The sequence below is a fragment of the Acanthopagrus latus genome, chromosome 18, assembly GCF_904848185.1.
Source record: "Acanthopagrus latus isolate v.2019 chromosome 18, fAcaLat1.1, whole genome shotgun sequence".
NCBI classification, from domain to species: Eukaryota; Metazoa; Chordata; class Actinopteri; order Spariformes; family Sparidae; genus Acanthopagrus; species Acanthopagrus latus.
In genome coordinates this window covers 28,397,979-28,410,184 of record NC_051056.1, presented here as the reverse complement: position 1 = coordinate 28,410,184, position 12,206 = coordinate 28,397,979, and the positions used below count along the sequence as shown (strand labels likewise).

General features: G+C 42.8%; 1 long non-coding RNA gene across 1 annotated transcript; it reads left to right on the top strand.

The window, feature by feature from the left end:
• Positions 1–5,866: 5,866 nt before the first annotated feature.
• LOC119008130 lies at positions 5,867–6,362 on the top strand. Its single transcript, XR_005071331.1, has 3 exons — positions 5,867–5,994; positions 6,108–6,167; positions 6,268–6,362. It is a non-coding gene; the product is annotated as an uncharacterized LOC119008130 (long non-coding RNA).
• Positions 6,363–12,206: the final 5,844 nt, after the last annotated feature.

Sequence of the window (12,206 nt, the reverse complement as noted above, 5' to 3'; positions counted from 1 at the left end):
TAATTTCCTTTTTCAGAGAACTTCCCCTGACACGACATTATTTTGGAAAGTTAGCATTCAGAATAATCTTAACAAACATACTGAAATGAACTGAATGACCTTTACAGCTTATGTTTCCAAGGTTACTTCAATTAAAGGGGCATTATGTAAGAGTTTCATTTGAAAATATAGACAGTAGATATACAGAATAGATGAAACTGTCAACAGAATGTGAAGAAACAACAGTTTTACATCAGTCTCAGTCTGAGCAGAGTCAGCTAATCACTGCTAGCTGGACTGCTAACTGAGCTAACTAGCTTATGGCAGCAAACAGTTAGCGGCTGTTAAGGGTCATTCTGGTGATATGATGCCCCCTTTTTGTTTGAATTGGACAGGTGGCAAATTCTTACATTATCCACCTTTATGATTATATATATATAATCTTCAGAGTTAAAGTGACAGAGACACTTGAAATTAAAGCAAATGTTTCATGGATGTTGCTGCTGACTGTAATCTTACAATCACTGATGTTACAGCTACAGCTGCTACCTGTGGTATCCTGAGAGTGTCACTGCTGCTACAGCTGCAGTTATCACCTGTCACACACTACAACACAACAACACTACAAAACTACAACACAACAACACTACAAAACTACAACACAACAACACAACAACAGAGGTTCTGTTACAGCTGCGTCAGCTCGCTTCAGTAAATCTGTACAGTCCGGAGGAAACAATAGTTGTGTGTAAAGCAGAACGTCTTGTTCCACATCTGGATGCCAGGTAGTGTGACCCCCCGCCGCACATAAACACACACACACACACACACACACACACACACACACACACACACACCGAGCGGTACAAGCGACCGTGGGGGCCCGTTAAGCTAACGGGAGATATTTAGCCCCCAGACTGGGAAAATAAAAAGTGTAATGTAATGGAGCCAGCTGTAAAAGCACAGAACGGCTCAGAACAGAATAGAACAGGACGTGGCCCAACCTGGTGCGACTCAATGTAACAGAACCTGAGACCGGACTGATTCAGGGTCAGCGGTGGGGATGACATCAGCAGCAGGATGAAGGTGGGCTGTAACAGGAGCATGTGAGACTCCCTGATGACGATGACACAACGAGATGCTCTCGTCAGAAGCAGCCGAACGTCAACCTCTCTCTCCTCAGTTTTTATGTTCTCTGGTTGTTATTTATGTATCTTACGTCCGTCTTCACTCACAGAAATATGGTTTTCTTCTTGTGCATAAAGTTTCTGAGCTTCACTCTGCAGAATGATGAACAGTTTGACAGGAAGAAGGCTGATCTGTTGTTACACTCGTCTGCTGAAAGTGTAAATCTTTCTCTGCGCTCACTGAGAGTCTGAATTTTGAGATGCAGGTCTGCGAGCATCATCTGTGACTTCACGGTTAGCTGGGTGCTGGTCCAGAAATCAGCAGACGCAAAACAAATGCTCTGAGGAAAGTCTCCAGTGCATGTATTTGCATATTTAATAGTTTTTATGGACATTTTGATATTTGATATTGATATTTGTTGTGAACATAATGAAAATTTAGTGTTGTAAACTTGTTTTCATTTTCTTTTGATAAATATGAAGAAAATATGAACAGATGAGCTGCAAGTACAACTGATGAATATGTATACAAGCTGCTTTTAGCATAATTGTGTTCGTAGGTTGTCAATGGAAATCAAAAACAATATTTTCAATACTTTCCCGACTGAGATGACATCATCTGTGGCCCTGAGATGATTCAGCGTGAAGGAGTTAACTTTTTTGTGTTCGTCTGAAGGAAATCTGTGATGCGTTTGATTTATTTCTCATGAAGGAGATTAAAATCAACTTCCACACACAGTTCATATCTAACTAACAGCTGCGTCTTCACAAAAACTCTACAGAGAAATGTAAACCACAGGATGATGTTGAACTAATGAAGAGTTCTTTGTCTTCCTGTAACAGACTCCAGCGAGTCGTGTTCGTCGTGGACGCTGAGAGAAAGAAACCGACTCTCCTTCCTGCTGAACATTTCGCATTAAACTTCTCCAACACCAACTCACAGAAGTGATTTTGTCACTTTCATGAACACGCGGAGCTGCAAAACTCCCAGCAGAGCCGCAGGAGAAGCTCTGACTTCATGTACAGTTTAACATTTATATGCCAGTCGTGCCTGTGTGGCCGCTGGCACTGCAGCTAACAGTGTTTAAGTATCTTTAGTGCTGCTGTAAATAGTTTGTGTGTGTGTGTGTGTGTGTGTGTGTGGCTGTCTGAGGTGTTTCGTACATTTCCCTTCACTCTGTTCTGGGTTGTTTCATTAAATAACATTAAAAAAATGAGGGTTTTCATAACGGCTGTATTATTAACTTCGTCCCTCGCTCCCCCACATTCTGAGGTAATGCAGAGCAAAGAGGGATTTTACGAGCACTTAACACTAATGTTACACTAATGCTGCAGTCATGAGCTCATGTTCGGAGCCCCCCCACCTTTCACACTTCGTCCTTATATATCCCACTTTCTCTAACTCCCTCTGCACTCTTTAAGGTGTTGAACTCTGCCACAACCCTGAGCTCGTACAGTTCCTGGCTGTGATATACTGTCCGGCTGAGTATTTTTGATTGTTCGTTTTATTGCTTTTATACGGCTAAATTTCCTGTACGAGCCCGAGGATTTAATCGGACTTGTGTCAGATGTAAAAATATGCTTCATCTGCAGTCTTTTAGGTGTTTCATCGTCGTCCATTTTCTATTTTTCTGCTTCTGTCTTTCCACACGCTGACACCTCTGCAGTGAGAAGTCAAGACACTCCTCTTTGTCACACTCTGAGGATTTTATTCCCCCCGAATGACCGGTTTCCTTCCCTTTATTAATTAAAAACTTGTTTTATGCTGCGTGGATGGAATATGTAACGGCTCTCCAAAGGTTACAGCGGACGCGTCAGCCCGACACACCTCGCTGATATTTTCTTAACTTGTTGTTCATTTCCAACAAACCAAACCTGTTCCCCTGCACCTTTTCCACGGAGGAACGGCATCTTTGGAAAGAGAAAAAAATCTGGAAAAGAAAGAAGAAAAAAAAACGATGAATGCATCGCTCCACAGCAGAGGATGAAATGTAATAAAAATACAAAAAACACAAAACAAACAAGCTCAGAAAGTACATAAAAAATATCATCAGTGACAGAATAACATGAAATTGATTCAACCAGGCATCATAATAATAATATTAATCAGTGATTAAGTCATTATTATCATGCACCAGTATTATATAATTATGAAGCAGACTCACTCTATCAATATCTCTTAAAAATCAGCAGATTTGGTTTATTTGCATCTTAAATACTGAAACTTGAAGGTCGACGTTTATCTCTTGGTCACATTCTTTGCCTCCTTATTTAAAATCTTAATTGTCTGAACGTCAAACAGCACGTTGTGTTAAATCCAATAAGACTTCTGGAAGGAAACAAGTTTACAGCTCTGGTATCACGTATACTGTTGTCTCAGTGTAGGTACTGAAACTAAAGCATCAAGGCAGCTTTCAGAAATGTCTGTATAGAAAAGTATTTGTATTTGTGACACAGTCAGAGCAGGAGGTGGAGGGGATGGTGGTGGAGTTATCACAGCCAACAAGGCTGCCAAACAACCGACTGCAGCTGAAGTCACACCGGCTTTTTTTTTTTATCAAGAGAAGTCGGACCACCTCCATGATGTTTTCCTGACTCCAAGTAGAGCGTGATCAAGATAGAAATAGAAAATCAAACTTAAAGAGTCCACCAGCTTCAACTTATCTGTGGTTTAGCAGAAAAATACTCCCTAACGTAACGTATTCTGGCGACTGGGTTGTGTGGGATCATTTGCTTTCTGTTTGCATTTATCTGCTGCAGGATAAACTGTTGACGGCTTCTTCACCCCGAAGCAAGACTGTTTGTGCTACATGTGGATTGTTACTCAGCTTGGTTTTTAACATGGAGTGTCTATGTATTGAGAATTTATTCCAGAAATACACATCTGAATAAAACTCTCTGCCAAAACAACGCCTTGGATATTTATTCAAAGTGTTCCCAGTTTAGTTTCAGGCCGTTCAGTCGTACAGACGTTTATATTCTATATAAAAAAAGGAACCAAGTTAATTCAGGAAAATAATCAGAACTGCGTGGCTGTAATCACCTCGCTCACCTCCTCCTCTGATAAACCTGTCAGAGGCGACAAACTGTTTCTCTTTATCTCGTTTCGTCTTTCTGTCACACTGATGTGTGTGTCGTGACCGTCACACACCGGAGCTACCTCGTGTTTGTCCACCTGTAAATCAGAGTCGGAGGCCGAAGTTATCAGCCCGGCTTAACAGACGGTATTTATTGGCTGTGTGCGCCGCGACAGGTCCACAGGAACTCCACCGAATTAGTAGGTATAGAATGACTTACTGCCTTTTACTCTCCACACACGCAGGTTCACACATGAAAGCGTATGAATGCAGGTGAAGTCACACACGAGCTCGAGCAGAGAGCCGTTACTTTTTACACTGTTTACCATTCCTGCGAAGACCTAATCAGGTGATTTACAGGCTTCTTCAGTCTGTATGCATTTCAGCCTGCTTCTTTATATTAGATTCAGGTTTCTCTTACATTTCACTTGGTTTTTATAGGCCAATTTAGAAGCATTGAGCTGCCCCCCTATTAATGCCCCAGCATGCGCTGTGCCTCTGCTCCATAAAGCTTGTTTTAATAAAGCTTTTCCCTTCCACTCTGGTGACAGGAACCACCTCCGACTGACTGCTGCTGATTCAACACGAGTGAACGACGAACTTTTGGAGGATGTTGGATCATTTATGATGGTTATAGAAACTCTGAATATAAACAGCACGTCTGAATCAATCTGCAAAACATACAACATCGCATAATGTTGGCTTGATTTAATTTTTGCTTTTCGGGGCGGTCAGACGATTGTATGTTTGTGTGTGTGTGAGTGTGTGTGTGTCTTGCACTGCAAACAAAGTGTATTTTAAGTTTCTTTAAACCTGCAAACATGCGTCGTCTCAAAGTGAAGCCGGCGCTGTAACCTTTACAACCTTATTGCTTTTCGTCGCTTTATGACATGAACCGTACGAGGTGAAACCGTACGGCTTGATGTGTTGGCCGTGTCTTCACTTTCTCAGCCTCATGAAAAGATTTTTTATTATTAAGCTCATCAACCGACTTCCTTTATTTTATTAAAGAACTTTTCTTAATCAACTGTGAGGGTGTTGTAGGGACGCACGCCTTGAAATGATGAAATGTCTGTGATATCGTTAAATGCAGGAAAAGGTAGTCATGATGGAAATTTTAAAAAAGTCCTTCCTGTTATTTTTGTTTTGCGCTCAGTTTTTCTTCAGTTCTCCTCACCGCTGATTGTTGAAGCGACTTTATACTCACAGGATCGACGCTCGGAGCCGTCACACTCTGATCAATCCACGCCTCAGAATCTATGGCCTGAAGGTCGACATCTGAAATACAATTTCTACAACCTGGCCTGAACATTGTGGAGGGAAGAAAGTATTTTCCTGGTGTTTGTCTGTTTACTTCTTATCTCAGTGAAAGCCTCCTTTGTACTGGTAACCCAGAACACAACAGGAAACCCTTGAATGATTCACCGCTGCACGGCCCTGATCTCCTTTTTCCACCTCCTGCTTCTCATCTTTGCGCACAACCGCACACACAAACAAACACACAATACCTCTGGCTTTTCACACTCAGTCGACAAAGACTCACTTTCTTCCCTCTGTCTCACCTGTAAACACACACGCAGCGAGATGAGCATCTCTCGTCTGATACCGTCCTTATTTTCCCTGAGAGCGGCTTCCTTAACACCACACCTCTCACAATAGAGCTCCTGTCTGTGCCCGCGATACGCCATCTCCACGGTGATAGTTGCCGAGCGATGGCGGTGAAAACATCCTCTCTCTGATGCCAAAGTGTCTTGACCCCTAGATACAGTAGCATGCTGGTGCACATGCACAGATGTGAACTGTGTACTGAGGTGAGACCTGCGCCACCAGCTGGTTGTGTTACACCTTTGTAGTTCAAACACACAAGTTCAAAGAGATTAACATCCAGCCCACTTCTTCTTCTTCTTCTTCTTCTTCTGGGTAGACGATGAGCATCTGTAACACAAAGGAGAGAAGTCAACAAAGACTCCCACTCAGATTTCGGGTAAGACGAGCTTAAAATGCTGTTTCTGCATCACTTATGTCTTGAAGCTTTAAATCACACATTCAGCAGAGAAAGCTCGCCTCCTCTCCACTTTATACAGAGAGCATAATGACCAGCTGCAGCTCCATCTGGTATGAGCCCAAACCACCTGAATGAAGAGATTCATCCAAACTGAAGACTGTTCAGCACCCTCAGGTAGGAGGTACCGATCCATACGCAGCAGAACATCCAGGCTCTGCAGAAGCTTCTTCACCACTGCAGAAACATGTTTCGACTCCCAGCAACCAAAACGCGTCTGTTTGACAACATTAGTAACAGTCCAAAATTCACAACACGTATATTATCCGGTGTTGTCTGGAACCAGAACCTCCTCTCTGCAGATGCAGAGGTGGAACAGCACTGTGGTTCTGTGCCTTGCCCAAGGACATGTTGCCTCCCTGGGATAAAAAAGAAATATAATCCAACCAGACAAACCAAAACATTAAAGTATTTATTACATACATACTTCTGAAGGAACACCTGACCAGGTGAGTGAGGACAACAGTGTGAATACTGGAACATAACAGCTGCTAATGTGCATTAATTCATTGTTAAAGGCAAACAGTGTCCCACCTGCACGCAGCAGGTAACACAAACACTGTTCTACATTCTCATTAATGCAGGAGACACACACACACACACACACACACACACACACACACGCCACAGACAGATGGAGACAAACAGACCTGCTCAGGTGCTGATAACTCGGCACACCTCTGTGTGTTTGCAGCCGTCTCCATGGTCACAGCACTTTGATCCTGAAAGCAGCTTCTTTGTTTACCGGCTCTGAATGTTACGATCAGATTAGTGCTGCGGAGACGATGCCGCGTGTTTCTGTGGTATCGTCACCTTTTTACGTTTGGTTCAAGACTCTAAATCCTCCTGATGTTAGATTCCTGAGCCTGATCCAGTTCGGAGAGGAAACACGAACACAGAAACACAGAAAATTAATCTCAGTGTCGAACCTGAAATCTTAAATAAGAACCACAAAAATGTTCGTTATTTCTTTGTTTTGGGTTGTTCTGGTTTCAAATGCCGTCCCGTCCTGCCAGGTAGAAACTTCCTCAGTAAACATGGAGCGTCGCAGCTGACAGCAGGATGTAACACTCACCTGTCTGTGTGCTGTAGGTGAGAACAAGTGGAACCAGCACAGTGATTTGGCATCATGGACCCCCCACTGTGAGAGAGCTGTCAGTGCATTAGATCTGCACTTTACCAGGAGGGTTTTTCATCAGCTTTATTAAATGTTTTGATCCTCCAGCCTTCATCAGGTAAGTTAATACTCCAAGGCTGGTGATCAAACATGGTATTCAATAAAGCTGATGAATCAGTGATGAGCTCTTTCACTCCGGCTCTCCAGTGGAAGTCAAAGAGGCTGAAGTGGCGTCAGGTTATAACTCAGGTTCATGGAGGACGTCAGACCGGATGGTGATGAAACGTCTACTGAGGAGTTTGTCCTTAGATTTCACAGAAAGAAGATAATATGAAGTGTGAGTGTTCAGGAGTCTCTCTCCTGGTTTTGTCGGCCTTCAGTCTTTTCCTAACGCACCTGTCGACCTCCAGGTGTGCTCCGTAAACATGTGCAAACAAAACATGGCGCATAAAATCACGTGAAAATCTTCACTTCTTCACATGTGAATTCCACATTTTCACATGCAACTGGCCATTTTCTTACATGAAATACAACTTTACATGTGAAACTGATGTGTGTTAAATGTGAACTGGACAATTTCCACACAAGAAACGTAACTTTTCACATGAGAGTAACATACATTACTTTGGGTTTGGCATTTTTTTTTTTCACATCTGGAAATAAAACACGGCACATTAAATCACGTATAATTTGCCTCTTGACATGTTCACTTTCACATTTTCTCATGTGATTTGCTTTGTTCGGATGTAACAACAAAACGTCGAAATTGAAATTTTCCACACCAGAATTTTACTTTGGTTTGAATTTCCACGTGTGCAAACAGACGGCAGCATGAAGTTGAAGGGTTTTTTATTCTGTTTTACTGAGTCAAGTTTTATGATTTTATTTGTACTTTCTTCTTAAACCTTCACTCTTCTCTTCTCTGTTCTCTTCCGCTCGTCCTTCCCTTCATTATTTTTCCTCTCACTGGATTCATCATCTCGACTCTTTCACGATCTGACTCAGCAGTTCGCTGTCGTCTCGTGTTCCTCGCCGCCTCGTTGCTGTTGTTGTTGTTGACACTGTTGCTACCCACTCAGTCACAGTGTGTACGCGTGCTGTATAAACTCGTGCGGTCACCTTGTTCCTCCGTTATGTCACACTTTTACTTTCATCATGTCATCTGTTCTTTGTTTCCACTTCCCTCTCGTGTCACCGGGTCACGTCACCAGTTTGGCGGCTCTGATCGTGTTTTTTTTTTTCGTGATATTTAATGATTCTTATTTATTTGCTTTCACCGACTTGTTTGCGCTTCATTAGGCTCGAGAGTGAGCGCTGTTGTGGCAGCGCTGGCAGCCGCTCGCTTTAACTAGTTCGTAATGTGAATTTTAATGGAGAGATGCTTCATGAGCCATTTGTTTATATTACCTCAACTCTGACAAAGCATAAACTTGGCCCGCACGATTTCCCTGACTAATTAGACCAAATGTTGCCCCGGGGGCGATACGTCTGTGGATTAGCACAGCCTCCGAGGAGAAACTATGACATACGCTCGGATTTATGTTATTTGTGTTTCTCTAATTGGGAGAAAATCTGTTGGAAATCTGTTAACGTGTATCCACCCCGCCTGCTGAACTCTGAGCGCTTACATCTGTGTGTAATCTGTTAGTGTTTCTTTGATGACGATAATCAGCCGGATGATGAAACCTGAGCGAGAGCGAAAGAGAGAGAGAGAGAGTGTGAGTGAGACCAGAGCAAGAGGAGTTCAAAAAGGTAGAACAGAGGAAATAAACTGTGAGAGAAGAAAAACTGCTCAAATCTGCTTCTTTTTTTCCGGGCTCGGCTTTTGCGGTAAACGATCCTGATTGTGTTGCTTTTTTTTTTTTTTCTTCCCTGTTTCGGGTTTATGTCGTAACAGAAACACGCCGCGCCTGCAACAGCGAACGTACAACAAGGTAAAAAGTACAAGACGGATGGAAAGAAGAGAGAAAACAAAAGGAAATGAGCTGGTGTGCTACATGAATTCCCGTCCCTCTCTGCAGAACACGATATCTGGAAGCTGTTCTTTCTCTGATGGCGGCGATCAGTCACAAATAATGAAAACACAAAGTCAGAAGCAGACGAAACAGGAAACATGTAAAATGAACTCCTGATGATTGCGGATGGGAATTTTAAATATACAGCATCGTGTGGAGGAGGAGCGCGTGCAGCTGCTCATACATAAAATCATTTCATGTTTCACCTGTTTTTTGTTTAAAACGTGAACACACAGTCACGCATTCACACGCAGCCGCCATAAACACAAAGGCAGACAAAACCCTCGACCTCCTCTTCATGGACTCAGCCATTTGTTTCTGTTACAGCTTCAGCGTTCACAGCTAGCAGAGTTTTCTTAGTGTTACTCGTCTCTCTTTCAGCACGTCCACATCAGTTTACAGGACTTTAAGACAAGCAGAATTTTGTCCAATCTTCGAGACATCGGAGGGACAGAAAAGTGATCCTGGAAACATCAATAATCATCTTGCGTTTCAGTGAGAAAGTGTTTAAAGTCAGTTTTACGTACCTCCATTTACATATGACACCAGATATCCAAAGATGATCAAAAAAGTCTAATGAGCTGATTTAAGTTATCATCAATCATTTTAACCCGCACACTTAGTATCAGCTGAACTTAACTGTGTTACGACTTCAGACTACAAAAATAACATCCCTGCTTTTTGTTTTAAGGCGGACGACACGGTGGTTTACTCTTCAGATATCTGATGGTGTCTGTTGTTTCTGCCTTACCATCTGTGGTGCGGAGATGTAAAGGTGTTTATCCGTCCCAGACTGTACGTAGCCTCCGCTAACCTCTCAACCAGACCTTCCAAAAACAAATTGAGCAATCACGCGCTGATTCCAAGTGATAAGTGAAGTTACTGGAAGTTTAAAGGCAGAGACGGAGACCGACGCCGGGCAGCTGTAACTTCTCTAAATATGTTGGTTGTTGTGTCAAGACTGTGATCAGCGCTTTGATACATCAGATAGTTCCTGAGATAACGGCTGTAAACGAACCTCTGCAGTTATCTGCGAGCGATACGATGTAAACCCTTCGGCTGGGTGGTCAGGAACTCCCTGAAGGAGATATCAGATGACAGACGGGGCAGAAATCCTGGTTCACGTCTGGTTTTTCCATCTCATCACCTCCTTAGTGAAATTATAGCATGAGATTAAATGGTCTCTCTATCGTATCCTGCCTTTTTTTTTTTTTTTATGTGTGTCTCTATTTTTCTCCCATCTCTCAGTTGGGGGAGCTTCATAATTTTTGCCACCCTGTTTTATTTTCTTGGCTCATCGTCTTCTCTTTGTTACGCGTGTCGCTGCCAGTCAGACTGAAAAGAAACCAGCTTTGATGATTCCAGTAAAGTTTTCTCACAGTTTCGGGAAAGTTGCTGCTGAAATGTCCCGAGCAGCCTCTTTTTTACGGACCACCGCGTTATTGAAAATATAATCTGTAATGCCCATGACGGGAGCTGGCAGAACATCGGTGGTGTCGGTGGCTGAAAAACCCCTCGTTCTGACCCCATTTGTCTTAAATATACTTTATAAAAAGATGGTTATGAGATAAGTATACTATTGAGTTAAACACTGGACTGTGGGAGTCTCACAAGAGGCTTACGGTTTCACAACTCTTGGATCGGACCTTGTTTTTGCTCGAAGCAACATGTTCCTGGCCACTTCAGGTCCTTGTTGACGTGACACATGAGTCACATGTATAGTTTTACACTTTGTATTTGGTTTGAAAGGAGTCTGTCGAAGTGCAAAGGTTTGAAGGATATAAGCTGTGATAGCAGTGAAGTGGTTCCTTCTCCTCTTACGGATCATCCGCCCAGCTCTCCACCAGACACAACAGATCCAGTAAAAAAAAAACCCTCCACTGCCTGTTTTTACCAGCTCATCTGCAGATATACAGACACGTGAAGCCCGTTGATACTTTAATTGTGATTAAGAGCAATAAAAATAAACTCCACTAATGGGCCGAGGGTCTCGTTAGAGCCTCTTCGGTGTCACGATGACGTTTCGAATAACATACCGTCATGTTAGTGAAATAATTACAGGTTCATTTGCACTTCAGATGTATTTATGAGACATTGTTGATGCTGGAAACACGTGTTGGTAGTTTAAATCCTGCTCAGCTGCGACTTCAGCACCGACCTCCTTAATGTGCCGTCGTGCTTCACAGGCCTCATTTGTTCCTCGACTGATATCACGTTGCGCTTGCACTCAGTTTTTTTGGCCTCGATGGTTCTAATTTGTCTATTTTTTTTTAATTTTTTTTTGCACTGTGTTAAGTTGGATTGCCTGTGAACTCGCTTCAGAACTGAATCATTATTTTTGGAACAGTGACTTTGTGTTCTGTAAGGTGTAGTCTAAACACGTTTTCTTCCAATACAAAGTCCGATGAAAATCTAAGACAGGATAAGAATTTAAAGGTTTGTTGGTGCTGCAGCCTGCAGGTGAGTCTCATGTCCTCCTGCAGCAGCACCAGGTGGATGGTGAGTCACACTGCACCTGTCAGCGTTAACGTCACGTAACTTAATAACAGCTTCAGTATCACTTTGATGGCACAGTGTCTTGTAAAAAGGTGAACGGTGTCTCTGTCTCAGCCACGCCGCCTCTCCATCACTTGTTTCCTCAGTGAGTAAACAGACATTTTTAAAGTTTGTCTTTTAAAGACAGATTTTCAAAAACAATTTCAGAAATCCTCTTCTTCTCTGGGCTGGCTGTGACTCTGGATGTAAAGCAGACCGCCTCTCTAATCAGCGGGTCGACGGTTCGATCTATGTTCCTGGGCAAGATGCTGAACCCCAAATTGCTCCAGATGG